Raw genomic sequence first — 16,157 nt, 5'->3', positions numbered from 1 at the left:
GGAACTCTATTCCTGAAATGGCAGTGGAAGCAGAGTCTTTGAATATTTTTAAGGCAGAGGTGGTTAGATTCTTGATAAGCAAAGGGGTGAAAGGTTATTGGGGGGAGATGGGAATGTGGAGTTGAGGTTACAATCAGATCAGCCATGATCTTACTGAATGGTGGAGCAGGTTCGAGGGCCAAGTCCTACTCCTGATTCATATGTTCGTAGGTTCATATATTCAAAAGAAAATGAAGAAAACAAAGGATTTTTTTTAATGTCCCTGTGATATTTGTCACAGCAGCATCACGAAGATTCATTCCCTGTGACACAGGAGGATAGGCAACAGGAGAGGAAGATCAAGGAGTTCACATTACTGACCAAAACAGAAAACCTGCTCCAACCAGTAAACCGTCACAAGTATTGTATGCATAGAGGAAAGAAAAGGATTATCTTTGCTCATCCTTGCACTGCACTGCTGTTGGATTTCACTAGAGGCAATACCTTCCATTACCAACACCAACGGTCACCATTACAACTGCCAAGTTGCTTTATACTACAGCGCTCAGCGCAAGTCATAATGGGGGCAGGTGACAGGGAAAGTAATTCACAGCAATTTCTTTATGTACCATTGTGCTACTCACAGCATGAAGATTCATTTCAATTGAATTATACATGGAGGTCCTTCGTGGACTACAGGTAACTACCGTTACCAAAGATGAAGGTAATCAAGCCCATTGTGATGTGCTACCGCTAACATGGAAGCATAGAAAATAAGTTACAACATTGCAAGAAACTATTCAGCCCATCATGTTTGTACCAGCAGAAAAAAGGCTATTCCAGCCTAATCCCATTTTCCAGCTCTTGGTCTGTAGCTCTGTCGGTTACTACATTTTAAGCACATATCCAATAATTTTTTTAAAAATGCGGTGAGGGTGTTTGCCTCCACCACCTTTCCAGGCAGTGATTTCCAAACCCCAACTATCCTCTGGCTGAAAAAAAATACTCCTTAATTCCCCTCTAATTCTTCTACCAATAACTTATTGACCTCTTCGTCTATTCTACCTAATCTTTCTAGGCTTCTTATAATTTGAGATGCCTCAATTTAATATCCGTGTGATATTTGTCACAGCAGCATCTCCTGAGCCTCCTCTGTTCCACAAAAGAAACCCTGTCTATCCAAGCTTTCCTCATAGCTAAAATTTGCCATTCCTGGCAATATCCTTTTAAATCTCCTCTGTAACCTCTCTAGTGTGATCACTGTGTAATGCGGTAACCAGAATTGTACGCAGTACTTTAGCTGCAGTCTAACTGACAAACCTCGCTACTCTTGATCCAATTTTCCTGCCTTTTTCCTCTTTTATATCTTTTTAATTAAATGTTCATCTTATCTCTCTCCAATTAAATCATTTTCAATAGCTATTTGTGATAATCTACCTCCTAGTAACTTAGTGTGGATAAAGTTTATCTTAACCGTCCCTTTGTGCTTTCAGAATTAATCCTAAATTGTGGCCCACTTATAACCAATGCATTTCCATGACATAGGACATCTTCTGCACCCCACAATCGTAATCCGCTACTTAGCATGTGAAGAGGATTGTTCCATCTACTGATTGAACATTTACACTCATCATCCAAGCTTATCATCTTTTACTACTTATAGAATAGCAAAACAGGAAATGTTGGAAGTACTCAGCAGCTCAGGCAGCACCTGTGGAGTGAGAAACAGAGTAAACGGGAAGAATTTTACCAGCCAACATGAGATGGGAACAAGGTCGGGGCAGTGTGTGAAATCACGGAGAGCTATTGCCATTTGGCTCCATCATCATATCCGGCCGTCAGGGAATTTTACCAATGGCAGGAATGAGATCAGAAAGGCTTCCCACCAAGAGAAGGCAGGAGGCCAATTTAAAATACGCAAAACCCCTATTAAGGGCCATTTTACTAGGTTGCCGGCATTTTATTAAAATTTATTCTTTCATGGGATGTGAGCATCGCTGGCAAGGCCAGCATCTGTTGCCCATCCCTAACTGCCCTTCTATTGAGTGGCTTGCTAGGCCAGTTCAGAGGGCAGTTAAGAGTCAAACCGCATTGCTGTGGATCTGGAGTCACATGTAGGCTGGAGCAGAAGATGGCAGATTTCCTTCCCTAAAAGGACATTCATTAGTGATTAAGATAGGTTGTTACGGCAATCGATGATGGTTTCATGGTCACCATCACTGGGACTACCTTTCAGTTCCAGATCTTATTAATTGAATTTAAATTCCACCAGCTGCTATCGTGGGGTTTGAACCTGGATCCCGAGAGGGCTAGCCTGGGCATCCAGAATGCCGGCTCAGTAACATTACCACCATGCCACCATCTGCCCGCCATTGGCGAATCGACCCCCCTGCCACTTGGGGAGGCCACTGGCCAAATATAGCTGGCCTCCCCAACAACAGCTGGGGAAACTGTTTCCTTAAGAAAAGCGGGAGCCGCGGGCAGGAAGGGTAGCCCCCCGCAGCCCCAGCAACACCCCTGGCTGGCGGGGGGATTCCACTCCATCAGCAGCAATTTTATTATTTTTTAAAATTTTCTTCGGCCTACCCGCTTGTAGGCTGCAGGGCCCCCTGCCCTCCCCAGCAGTGGCCACCGTTCCTGGAGGATGGGCCCGGCAGCTCTTGCGGGGTGGGTAGCTACCATATGTAGAATTGAAGGGGGGTGGGGGGGAGTTCTGCCAGCTGCCTATGCCTGTGCCTGTTGCCAACACGCTTTTCTGACTGTTTTGATAAAAGCTGGGCCTCCATTTCAGGTCGGTAAGCTTTCATCAGATATGTTTCACTACTTGCAACCTTAAAGCCTTTCACATATCACGCAGACTTAACGTTCTGTGCTCCAGTGACTGCGGCCCCGGCCTTTTTCTTGAAGTTGCTCATCAGCCCTTCGTCCTCAGTATGAACACAAGCCAGGAGCCGGATTAGGAAAATTATGTCCATAGGTAGCGTTTTGTTTCAGCGAGGGGCAGTGGGGGCAGCAATGAAGGCTTGATTAGGAAAGAACAAACTTGCTCTTATAAAACTCGTCACATGGTCTGAGGTTGTCCAAAGTGCTTCACGGTCAATGAGTTGCTTTTCAAGTGTGACCACTGTTATTTTATAGATGAGCCCTGCAATGTAAATGGACTATAAATTAGGAAGATGTGGAGTGATTATATAGTAATTGGAATGCATCTGGTCTTCTCCAAGCTGTAAAAGTAATTCCATTTGGTTTATTTAGCACCACTACACAACAATGCAGTTTTAATTGTCCTATATGTTATATGGCCAGGAAAGCATTGACCTTATTATGTACTGAGGGCATGCTGAGGGATTCTTTGTTGTACACACCTCTGGAAGAGAGAGGCAGTGAGCGTATACAAGAATCATGCAATGATGCAGGACAGAAGGATGCCGTTCAGCTCCTTGTGCCCGTGACACCTTCTCTAAGAGATCCCGCCAATTAGCCCCACTTCTGCACTCTCTCCCCAAATCCCTGCAAATTTTTCTCCCTTGACTATTTATCCAATTCACCTTTGAAAGCTCCTGTTCAGTCCACTGCCATCGCCCTATCAGACAGTGCATTCCAGATTATAAGAGCCAGCTGCATTTAAGAAAGAAAAAACTCCTCACCTCCTTTCTGGTTCTTTTGCCAATTGCCTTAAATCTGTGTCCTCTGGCTACCAAACTTTCTGCCACTGGAAAGTTTCCCCTTAATCACTCTATCAAACCCAGTCGTGATTTTAAGAATAAAAAAAACTACACTTAAACTAGAAGGAAGAGAGGAGGAACTGGTTGGAAAAGGAAGGCAGAGAACAAAGTGATTTCTACAGTGATTTAATCAAAGACTCAGACAATTGCAACCTGCTGAAGGTTTTCACCACCATGGTTTAGAACATGTTTGAACACCATGGGTGTGATGTGGTCATTCCCAGGGATCCATTAATCTCCACATTAGGAGAATTCCTCTGCCCATTACTTGTAAACACATTGATGGAAGGTTATCTAAATTTACAGCTTGCTGTTCCTTTTACAGAACACATGCTTAAGCAGTCAATTAATATGCCCCATTGCAATCAGTAGTCTGCTTATTGTTCATCTCAACAGATCAGTTTAACACCTCATTAGTCATTAACCAGCTCCATCTCTAGCTGGTAGAAATATTATTAACACTAAGCATTGCTATTCTCCCGGTCGTTGTAAAGACAACAGTGGATTTCCACCCCTGACCCCCATCCGCGCCCCCTCCCCCCAGCACCTCAATTGAATAAACATATTATACATCATGGACTCTAGCTGAGTGCATTCCATAATTAAAAGGTATCCTAATCTGTAGAAAATCTGTCACACACTTAGAATAATCCAGAAGTGAATCCTGGCCTGTCTAGCATTTTCATAGTGCCTTTCACAACCAGCGGTATCTCAAAGATAAAAGCAAAATACTGCAGATGCTGGAAATCTAGAAAAAAGATACCACCGGTATCTCAAAGTGCTTTACAGCAATGAAGTACATTTGAAGGGTAGTTACTGTTGTAGGGCAGCATCACCTGAGCCTGAAGGAAGCCACATTTGATTAAAATTTCCTCTTTTATTTTGAGTATTATTAATTTTCTGATGATTTGCAACTCAGAGTGTCAGCCCGATTTTAACTCTGTGAATGGGTTTGCAATGACCTAAGGTCTTGCCTAGTTACTGTATCTCTTGGCCTGCCACAAATTGCTGGAGAATTTACACAAAAGATGGCTAGTGGCACTAAACCAATTTGTGCACAGCAAGCTCCCACAACAACAATGTGATAATGTCAAGATAGTTTGCCTTTTTAATGTTGATCATGGGGGCAACTATCCTCCAGGATGCTGGGGAGGACTTCTCTGCTCTTCTTCAAAATAGTGCCATGGGATCTTTTACATCTACTTGAGAGGGCAGACAGAGCTTTGGCTTAATGTCTCATCCAAAACATGACACCTTTAAGCGTGCAGCACTCCCTCAGCTGAAAGCAAAAAACTGCAGATGCTGGAAATCTGAAACAAAAACAGAAAATGGTGGAAAAACTCAGCAGGTCTAACAGTTTCAGTGGAGAGAAAAAAAAGAGTTAACGTTTCCAGTCCTAATGACTCTTCTTCAGAGCTAAAGGGAAGTTAAAAAATGGAATGAAAGTCATACTGTTTAAGGGTGTGGGTGTGTGTGTGTGTGTGTGTGTGTGTGTGTGTGTGGAGCAGGTGAAGCTGGATAGAAGGCCAGTGATAGGTGGGGACTCCCTCGGCACTGCACTGGAGTTTCAACCTTGATTTTTGAGCTCAAGTCCTGGAGTGGGACATGAACACGGTACCTTCTGACACAAAGGCAAGAGTGCTTAGCTGACATCTTTAAACTGCTCTGGTAGGATGAGCAATAAACCTACTGTCAATTGCAATGGTGGAGTGAGGGGTGGTGGTGGGAGGGAATAATACAAAGGCAAACTACATCGCAACCACAAGGTTCAAACACGTCATGTACCATGGACCATGAGCTGTATAGAGCTGTCTTCCTACTCTCACTGACTGAATTGTCCCTTTGGAATCATTGTAAGATATTTGCTCACCACAAACTGCTCGAGGATTTGTTCACAAATGACGACAAGCACCATTAAATTCCTTGTCATTTTGCCAGCAACATGTGGCCCGTAGTATTCATTCAGTGGCTAACTAACAGTGCCCTTCACAATGCAGAAGGGGAATTATGTAATTTGCATTGAAAGAGCCGAGGCTTCAATTCCGTCTGTGTAAATTAGCTTTTGCTTTCTCTATTCTTCATGGGGTGTGGGTGTGGGACATCAGTGAACCATATACGTTTTTGCGACAATGGATATAGTTTCATGGCCACCATTAATGAGACTAGCTTTCAACTCCAGATTTATTAATTATTTGAAGTAAAATGCTCGCACAATGGGATATTATCTGATACCCCCAAGGCATTACAGTGCCAATGACATAACCATTCCACCGCCATTTCCCTACTGACAACCAACCTGCAAGTGAATGCTCCACGGCCATTAAATAGTGTTAAAAAAAAACAAAATTATTGAATTGATCATGTAAAAAATCCATGTGAATCATTCAGTAAACAATCCACATAAATATTTTATGAAAACATTCCATGCAGTGTTGCGCAATAAAGTTTGGGTGCATCTTGTCAAAGCGAAATAACAATTTTACTATTTTTGTGATACATCTACACTATTTTGCCAGCAGCGCATGTAGACTGTTTCTAGTCTCAGGGACTCCCTTTTGTCAGTGAGTTAAAGCAGGAATACATTATCTTTTGTTAGACATTGGCTTTAAGGCAAAGAAAACATATCCACTGAGACAAATCTATGGTACGTATTTTTTTATTCAGGTTTTTTCAAATTGTTCCATTCATTAAAGTAACAGCATCATGATTTTTAAAAAAAATAGTGTTTGAACAGTGTAACAGAATATCAACAAGTGATTTTTTTTTCTCAAGTGCAGGTAGGGCTATGATGGACTTCAACACACTTTAAGTGAATACAGTGAGTCTTTGCTTTAAGTTACCCTGTTTTAAGTCACTTCGATTTTGCACCATGTTCTTAATGAACTAGTTTTCGTGTTAAGCATTGTGGATTTGCATTAATGTTGTTTCATGTCCAGTGTGGCGTAGGACCACATGACCCAATTGGTGCCATTTCGGAGCAGCCTTTCCACTCCTCAACCCCTCCTGTTCACCGCTGACCCTCCAGCTTATGGTTCACCCCCTGCAACTCAAAACTGCTCTCATTCCTAAGGTTGTTTCCTGACTCTCACCGATCATATCCTGAACCTTCACTCACAACGGAGGCTTCGGGAGAGGGAAAGGGCAAGCAAAGGGGATCGCCCAGCTGAAGGTTTGGCCGGTGGGAGGGTCAGTGAGCAGGAGGGCCAGCCAATAGGAGAGGCAGCGAGCCAGAGGGTCAGGGAGCGGGAGATGCAGCGAGCAGGAGAGATGGCAAGTGGGAAGATAGTAGAAAGAGTTAGTATTTTCCTTCGTATTTAAAAAAAAAAATAATTTATTTTAGTTAGGAATATTGTAATTTAGCAATGTACAGTATTAAAATTAGTATGCAATATTAATACAGTATTTATAAAGAGTAAAATGTTTCATTGCTCTTTTCAGACAGGACAGGTCCTACAGAACCTAACTAAAGCTTTTATGTTGGTTATAATCGGAAAATCTGATTTGCGTAACATCGTTTGATTTAAAGTTGCACTTTTCAGGAATACAACTACAATGTTAAATGATGAGCTACTGTAAAATGAAGCTGGAATATCAATGTGCTTCTAATTGTAATACCAGAAAACTGCCAAACCATCACAGGCTGGCCAAGTTTCCAAATAATAAACTAACAGCCTATCACACTACGATCTGATAATAGGATGGCATTATTATTTGGCACTCTTTCTCGTGGATATCTAGGCATACTTTATAGCCATTCAATCACAGTCAACAAGGATTGAAACGTGGGGTGAGTTTTGAGCCTGCTGACTTTAAAAATGGCTGCCCCGATATCATGCATGGGGCGGTCTTAACAAGCTGAGGGTGGGACCTCCCCCTCTCAGGGAAAGGAAGTCCCGTCCTCGAGAGCTGCTGTTGCGTAGCCCCAGCAGCGTCAGAAACAAGTAGTGGGACGATAAGGAAGGCCCGGGATAAAGATCATGGATTCCAGGCCAGGGTTTTTGGGGCCTGGAAGGGATTGAGGGCCCTGAGGATTGCAGGAGCACGGGATGTGGGGGTCAGATTCTGGGGAAGTACAAGCTGGGTGTACCATCTTGGGGGCGGGTTGCCCCTGATGGCCACAGGCCCCTCCTTTCTTCCCACCTTTTAGCCCGAGGTTGTGAAAGAGGGGACTGACCTCCTTCATTCAACTTCCCATGCCCACCATAAAATGGCGGTGGAGAGGGAAACTGACCCTTAACTGGCCATTAATTGGCTAATTAAGGGCCTCTACAGGCCTAAGGGTGGGCAAGCTGGCCGATGACTTAGTGTATAATGACGGCGTACAGCTCAGCGGTGGTGCGGGGGAGAAGGCAGTGAGCCAGCCATTCTTTCTTAAGGCCCCCTGCACCCCCCCCCACCCCCAACCTGCAAATATGTAAACACCCCCCTCGCGGGAGCTGAATTTATATGCCACAGGTTCACTATAAATTGCTGAAAATGCTTGTGCAATTAGGCTGGAATCACTTTTCTACATCAGGGCCTGGATAGTTCAAGTGACGGGGACTCCCATCCCACCATCTGAAGAGTCGGCGGGGAACACATCCCCGCCAACGCTGTCTGCCCCGCAGCCATTTCACACTCGAACGAGCGTCACCTGGCAACAGGTGGGACTTCTGCCCCTCACTCGGGTTGAAGTCCCGCCTTAGAGATCTGCCAGCCAATCAGATTGTCCGGCAGCTCTCTAATCCCTGCAGTTTCTGTCGACGGAGCCTAAATCAGAAAGGTTAGTTTTCAGGCTCTCAGGGTGGGGAGGGTAGGGAAGGCCTGGGCGGTGGATAGTTGGGGGGAGGGGTTTGGATGTCGGGGGAGAGGCCAGGGGCGGGGGAGGGAGATCCAGCAGCCACTGGACCTTGTCAGAGGGTGGGGGGGAGGGGGGGCGTGGTGCCCAAAATTATAAGGGGGCTTCTGATGGAGGCACACCCCCCCGGCCCCCCACTCCCACCCGAGGTCTAAACCCAATCATTTTGGGCTTCCCCACACCTGGGAAATCTTCACACCAGCCTAAGAATTGAGGCTGGGTGGGAAATGGCCCTTAAGCAGCCAATAATCAGGCACTTAAGGGCCTCAATTGGGGCAAGGGCAGGCGGACGGTCCGAGGTGTAAAATCTGAAAGGTCAGGGTGGGTGGAAACCCAGCGAGAAGCCCATTCGGCCTGTCTCACACTCCCGCCCTGCCTAAAATCCCGCCGGCGAGGGAGTGTGAAATTCAGACCATAGGTACGACAAAGTTCTCTCTCTTATTACACATCAAAGATATCAATAAAGTCCGACTATTAAACATCAAAGCTGAGACTCTGAACACTTCTACATCCCAAAGCTGCAATTTATTAATCACACCTTTGGTGTGCCTGTTCCTAAACTCCTTAGAAATGTGCAAGCAACTGAGGCAGGGATCGAGGCCTGCTGTTTGGCTTGAAGTTACAAGCTCTCAAAAGGGGTCAGCAACCTCCTCTGATTGGACAACTGGGTGCAATGTTATTTAATTCTTTTGATGTTAGTGGTTCATGACTGAAAACAGTAGCTGCAGAATTTATTGACCTAAGCTCATTTTCAGGCACCTTCAGATGGAAGCAATCACCAGGAACTGAACCAGACTGCTCAGTCACCAGGGGCACAATTTCCTTTATGAAGGGAAGCCTGGATATGAATAACCCAACTACAAAATAAAATTCTTCGTTTTGGTAAGTAATGAGCTCCATAAATGTCTAAGAGGTACAAATGTTCAAAATATATCTTGGCTGCATTGTTAAAACTTAATTATGCTTGTGTTCAAACATTTCATTGTCGAGGCAATCAATAATTGAAACACAGACATGTCAAACAAATTATCTGCAACACATCCCCGACTATATAGTCAATTAATAGTGTTAGGGGCAGGATGGATGCATAAGTGAGATTAACTCACATTAGTGGCTATATTTGAGGAACAATGACTATTGGGGTTTAAGATAAGAGGCTGTTCAATCAGACATGAAGGACAGAATTTGCCCATAGTGATGTAAGTTGAGGTATATTCTGCTCAGTAGAAAGAAGGACTTACTTATAGCAACTTTTCATGAACTCAAAATGTCGTGAAGAGCATTGCAACCATTTCTGAAGTGTAGTCATTTTGTTAATGTTAAAAACATAACAGTCAATTTGTACATAACAATCCCACAAACTGTCATGAGATAATGACAAGGTAACTTGCTTTCTCATGGCATTAATTATGGGATAAATATTGACCTGGACATTGGAGAGAAGCTGGTCTCCCTTAGAAATAGTGCCATGCAATCTTTTGTGTTCCTTCACGAAGGCAGACTGGGCCTCAGTTTAACATCTTACCTGAAAGGTGACACCTCCCTCAGCGCTGCACTGGAGCACTAGATTTTATCCTCAAGTCCCGAGATGGGACTTGAACCCACAACTTTCCTCTTTTAGAGGTAAACTGAACCAAAGCTGACATGACAACGGTATGAGTTCATCCATTGATTTAAAACTGACTCTAAAGTTGAATTTAAAATCAATCTCAGCAAATGATCCTGTTTTCTCTTATGTATCATGCTAAAACATATTGACAAATTATATGCATGAAAAATAATGGAACTGGTTACAAATAATCCATTCACATTTCAGTATGCGACTCAGAATGGTGCGTGCTGCAGCTATCAACAACATGAAAGGGGGATTTTCTTCCCAAACCAGTGCAATTCTTTTGTTGGCCGCAATGGACGAGTAAGGGTTCAGTAAAACGCGTTCATCACCCAGAAATGCTGCTAAAGGGCAAAGCTTGTCCTACAGGGCAACAGATTCAGAGGAAGAGAGAGAAGTCTGCAGCAGATGAGGAAACTGTGTTTTAGCTGGTGCCACCATGTATATTGAAGCCTGGCTGATATTAGGGCTAAGCCAGTGTAAAGGAATGCCACAGACTTCAATTCACAGGAAATAATGAGTTAGAACAGGAGGCACTTTGACAAGTGCTGAGAGAACACAGAGAGAGGAAACGGAGTGTAGGTTGGTTTATTTACAACACAAGATAAATATTTTACACAGCATTTTAGAACATTCACAGCTTTAAAAAAAAAACTGGGCAAAGACTCAGAACTTGTGCTGACATTCATATTTACATCAACTCAAATGGTGGTTAATAACAAGTGATTCCACCAGCAGCAATCCCCCACCAAGTCCCGTTTACTGATTATTATGGTCTGCCGCGGCCCTAATGCCTCAAATTTAAACCCTTCATCCTTGTGTTTAAATCACTTCATGGGCTCGCCCCACCAATCCAACACTACAACCTCGACTGGACTCTTCATTGCTTTGCACCCAGGCTTTTGTGTATCCGTCCCCACCAACATTTCCCTTCCACCCCTCCGTTGGTGCTTGTGCCTTCAGCCATCTAGCAATTCCCTCCATAAATCCTTCCCCGTCCCTTTAAGACCCTGATTATGCTTTAGGTCATCCCTCCTAATATCTCCTTCTTCGACTCAGCAACCCCAAGTCTTTGTTTAGCCGTACACTACTGTGAGGCGCTTTAAGACATTTCTCTATGTTCGAGGTGCCATGCAACTGAAAGTTATTGATTTTTATTGTTGCTGTCTGCTCCTGTGCCTGAAAGAAATATGAAATTGCTGCAGAAAAAGTATCCTCTTCCCTGGTACACCATATGCTCCAGGTTTATCAGCTGGAGGCGATGAAAGGGTCCAAGGGAGGAGGTGGTATCAGAGATGGTGAAATGTCTGTATCAGTTGATTCTACCAGCGTGTTACTTTTGCTGCTATATACCCAAGGACAGTTCACAAGGTAGCACTGTTTAACCTTGGAATCCCTGTGTCATATTTTCAGGAGGTCCCACCCTACCCTACAGTAAAGCATGAGTCTGCAGGGCAGAAACCAAAGCAAATAAAACGAGCACGTCGAGCCTTTGCAAACAGGATAGCGTTCTGTTTATCCTGGGACAGAGAGCCAACGAACATCAACAAAAGTTTAGAGTTTGGAGAAATGTCAAGTTTTGTTTTTGTTGGATGGTGTGTGTGTGTGTGTGTGTGTGTGTGTGTGTGTGTGTGTGTGTGCGTATTTCCACAGATTAGCTGAGTTTGTGTTACTCGTGCAACAGACTTCTCAAATAGGACAGCACCATCTTTTCTGGCGACAGGAATCTGTTGCTGCTTCACGTCAATGAGATCTGAGTGGTGTCAAATGTGACCCCCACCCCACCCCCCAGCTCCCCAGCCCAAAATCTAATATGGCCAAGATGAGGAGGGCGAATGCAAGAGGAGCGTCCTGCAGTCTTGGCTTTGCAAGTACGTTAAAAAAAAGGAAACCTTAAGAAGCCTCAATGAAGCCCAATGGGCTTAACTAGGAACTTAATAAAACTGCAACTGGCAAACAAATTATAACGTTGGCAAAGAGACAATCGCGATAGCACGATCACTGTTTTCGACAACAAGTCCTTAGGGAGAGCTCCCCTTTTCCCTTGGCAGAGCTGGCAGTATACCTCTGGTCTTCCAACTAACTGTCACCCTTTCAGCCTCAAAGTACTGCTGCAGAATAAACCACATTTGAATAATATTATGGTCTGTCACAGGGGGAAGATCTTCTTGGGTTGTACCTTGTAGCAAAAATGTCAATTTGTAAGTAACAAACAGGTCTATGATTTCACTATAGTCGTTGAAATCTTGCACCCTGGCATGTGCGGCAGGACTTTCTGGTCCCACCCGCCAGTGGGATCTTCCAGGCCCTCTGAAGACACTGGGCTTTTGGTTGGCTCACCGCATTTGCCACAGAGGGACCTGCTGCAGCAGGAAATCCTGGCCATCTTCCCAACTTCTAAAATTGGTGTTGGAGTGAAGGCTTCCTTCGAGAGGAGAAAAATAGGAGAAGTGAACCACAGCTTTGGTTTACAAATCTCACAGAAGCTTAGTTATTTTAGCAACAACTTGTTTTTCTACCTTTAAGGTAGATAAACGTCCCTAGGCCCTTCCCAGGACCAATTAACAGATAAAATCTGACACCAAGCGAAAAGAGACATTAAGACAAGTGACCAAATGCTGGGCCAGAAGGGTAGGTTTTAAGGGACGAACGAGGAGAGTTGGAGAAGTTTAGGGAGGAAATTCGTGAGCTTAGGGCCGATGGTGGGGGCGATGGAACTGGGGAAAGCACAAGAGGCCAAATTTGGAGCAAGTAACAGACTCATTGCACTTGCCTGAACCATATCCCTTGAGTCATTCTGACTCTTGGACATTGCGCTAAACAATCTTCAGATTTCCCTAATTTTTAGCTGCTTCCAGTTGTGGTATAGAATGGTGGGGATGCCATTGCCATGTGCTACTTTTGTCAGTATACTAATAAGAATCACTATTCTATAACTAACATAGAGATCAGGCCCTCGATCAGTGCATTGTCAAAAACGGCCACACCTCAAAAAGAGGGACTCAAGAAGTTATGAGGTACGTGCAAATGAATTGACAGAATGGCGGCTGTTAAACTAGGGAATAATGTGAAAGATGAAAGCTTTATTTCTAACAGGTGAACTTAGGTCAGTTGGAAGCCTCTCACTGTGGAGGCAACAGGTGTAGGCCATTCAGCCCCTTTATCTGTTGCACCAAAGAGTCTGAAGATTGTGTGTTCAAGCCCACTTTAGCTCGTAATCCAGTGCAGTGCTAAGGAAGCATTGCACGTTCAGGCATGTTGTGAAGTGGAAGTTAAATTGAGACCCAGCTGTCCATTCATGTGTAAGTTAAAGATCCTGTGGCATTACTCACTGAAGAAAAGTGAGACCTCTTGCTGTTTCCGGTCAACTGATTTAACAGGTCATTCCTGTTGTCTGTGGGATCTTGCTCTCTCTAAAATACCTGCCACATTTTGGTACACAAGTCACTGCTTTTAACAGCAATCCTTGCATGAGAAGCAGTCCCCTTTAAAAAGAAGTGATGGGTGGGAGTATTCAATGCTGAGTATATACTCCACAGCAGTTCCCATCTCAGCAACTTGTTTTTACTATTCGTTCATGAGATGTGAGCATCATTGGCAAGACCAACATTTGTTGTCCATCCGTATTTACTCTTGAGAAGGTGCTGGTGAGCTGCCTTCTTGAACTGCTGCAGTCCATCTAATGTAGGTACAACCATAGTGCTGTTGGGAAGGGAGTTCCAAGATTTTGATCCAGTGACAATGAAGGAATGATGATATAGTTTCAAGTCAGGATGATGTGTGGCTTGGAGGGGAACTTGCAGGTGGTGGTGTTCCCATGCATCTGCTGCCCTTGTCCTTCTAGATAGCAGACATTGCGTGTTTGGAAGGTGCTGGCAATGGAGCCTTGGTGAGTTGCTGCAGTGCATCTTGTATATAGTACACACTGCTGCCATTTTGCATTGGTGTTTTTAAATTTATTTTTTCACAGGATGTGGGCATCACTGGCTAGACCAGCATTTGTTTCCTTTCCCTAATTGCCCCTGAGAAGATGGTTGGTGAACCACCTTCTTGAACCGCTGCAGCCCCAGTGGTGTAGGTGCACCCACAGTGCTCTTAGGAAGGGAGTGTCCCAATTTTGACCCAAAATGGAGAGAATGAATGTTTAAGGCAGTGGAAGGGGTGTCAATCAAGCAGACTGCTTTGTCTTGGATGGAGTTGAGCTTGAGTGCTTTTGGAGCCACACTCATCCAAGCAAGTGGAGAGGATTCCATCATTCTTTTAGCTTATGCCTTGTAGTTGATAGACAGGCTTTGGGAAGTCACAAGGTGAGTTACTCAGTTCAGAATTCCTAGCCTCTCACCTGTTGTTGCTATGTATTTATGTGGTCCAGTTCAGTTCCTGGTCAAGGTAACCCCAAGGTTATTGATAGTGGGGGATTCAGCAATGGTAATGACACTGAATGTAAGCAGAGATGTTTAGATTCTCTCTTGTAGGAGAGAGTCATTGCCTGGCACTTGTGTGGTGCAAACGTTTCTTGCCACTTATCAGCCCAAGCCTAAATATTGTCCAGGTCTTGCTGTATATGGACACTGACTACTTCAGTATCTGAGGAATCTCAAATGGTGCTGAACATTGTGCAATCATTAACCTGCATCCCCACTTCTGTAGAAGGAATGTCATTGATGAAGCAGCTGAAAATGATTGGAGCTAGGACACTACCCTGAGCAGTTCCTGCAGCGACTTCCTGGGACTGAGATGATTGGCCTCCAACAACCACACACATCTTCCTTTGTGCTGGGTATCACTCCAACCAGTGGAGAGTTTTCCCCCAGATTCCCATTGACTCCAAATTTGCCAGAGTCCCTTGATGCCACACTCGGTCAAATGCTGCCTTGATGTCAAGGCCAGTCACCCTCACCTCTCTTCTAGTCAACAAATCCACAGAGAGCGATTAGAGGCATATTTAATTGCACTTGTTTTTGTTTGAATACGTACTCCCATTTCATGTTGTCCTGCCTCACCATCTAACATTCTTATGTTTTACTTTCCTCGTTTGAATGCTTGATAATTAATTAGACAGCTTCTAATTGTAAGGCAAGCATGTAACAACTTTCTTACTGTATGACAAGCACGTAACAATAGTTAAGTGACTGTCTATTCTGCTGTCTCTCTGCCCTGTATCTCCCTCTCAGTAACCCAGACAGACTTTAACCTTGACCTGCCCCGAATGCGAATCCTTCATATAAAAGTGGATCACTGTGACACTGAGGAAAAAAATTGAAACATCATCTGGTTAAACTGCTCGACATGTGCTGTTAACATCTCAGCTTCCAGCACTGATGAGCAGTGAGGTTGCTCTTCTGTGTAAGCCGATCCACAATCACTTATTAAAAGTATATTACTGTAACAATCTCTATTTCTGCCTCTCCGAGTCAGGTCATCCTGTGAGCAGCTGCAGTATCTAACAAGTGAGTCCCGTGTGGGTTTAAGAGCACTATCTACAATAAATCTTTCATCTGTGATGTTGCAAAGAAATTGCCCTGTTAACAGTCAGTGGTATGTTATTTCTTTGACGGTCACTTCTCAAGGTGCATTCCAGCCAAATAAAACACAGCTCACTCGCTTCAGAATCGGTAAGTAGCCCTACTTAGGGTCGTTAACCCTCCAGGGTGTCTCCAGGAATTAAAAGATTAACCTCCCGAGCACAATGTGAGAGAAAAATCAGCAGAGGGAGGGGGAGGGTCATTAAAAAGAAGTGCGTGTGCTTACTGGTGGTTTTCTTTCAACGTTTTTGTTCCTTAGTTTATAGAAAATATTGGACTTGGTTGGTGGGGGAGTGGGAAGCTGAGGGACCAAGTGGGGCAGTTGGAATCCAGAGATCAAGTGACAAAATCTCCAGGAAAATGTCCAACCAGAGTTGGCAGCCTAAGCCTGACTGCAAGGAAAGACTGGGTTTTCAGCTTTCAAAACAAAACTCAGAAGAACATTCAGCCTCACTACTGGGCCAATTTGCAATGCTGTT

General features: G+C 44.2%; 1 protein-coding gene across 1 annotated transcript in view; it reads right to left on the bottom strand.

Annotated features, from left to right (window-relative positions):
• The window catches only part of caskin1 (CASK interacting protein 1), a 651,886-nt gene that overhangs the window by 584,070 nt on the left and 51,659 nt on the right, over positions 1-16,157 (bottom strand). The gene's annotated exons all lie outside the window — the stretch shown is intronic.

The sequence above is a fragment of the Carcharodon carcharias genome, chromosome 15 (assembly GCF_017639515.1).
Source record: "Carcharodon carcharias isolate sCarCar2 chromosome 15, sCarCar2.pri, whole genome shotgun sequence".
Classification (NCBI taxonomy): Eukaryota; Metazoa; Chordata; class Chondrichthyes; order Lamniformes; family Lamnidae; genus Carcharodon; species Carcharodon carcharias.
The sequence above is the reverse complement of the archived record's forward strand: the minus strand, read 5'-3'. Positions and strand labels throughout refer to the sequence as shown.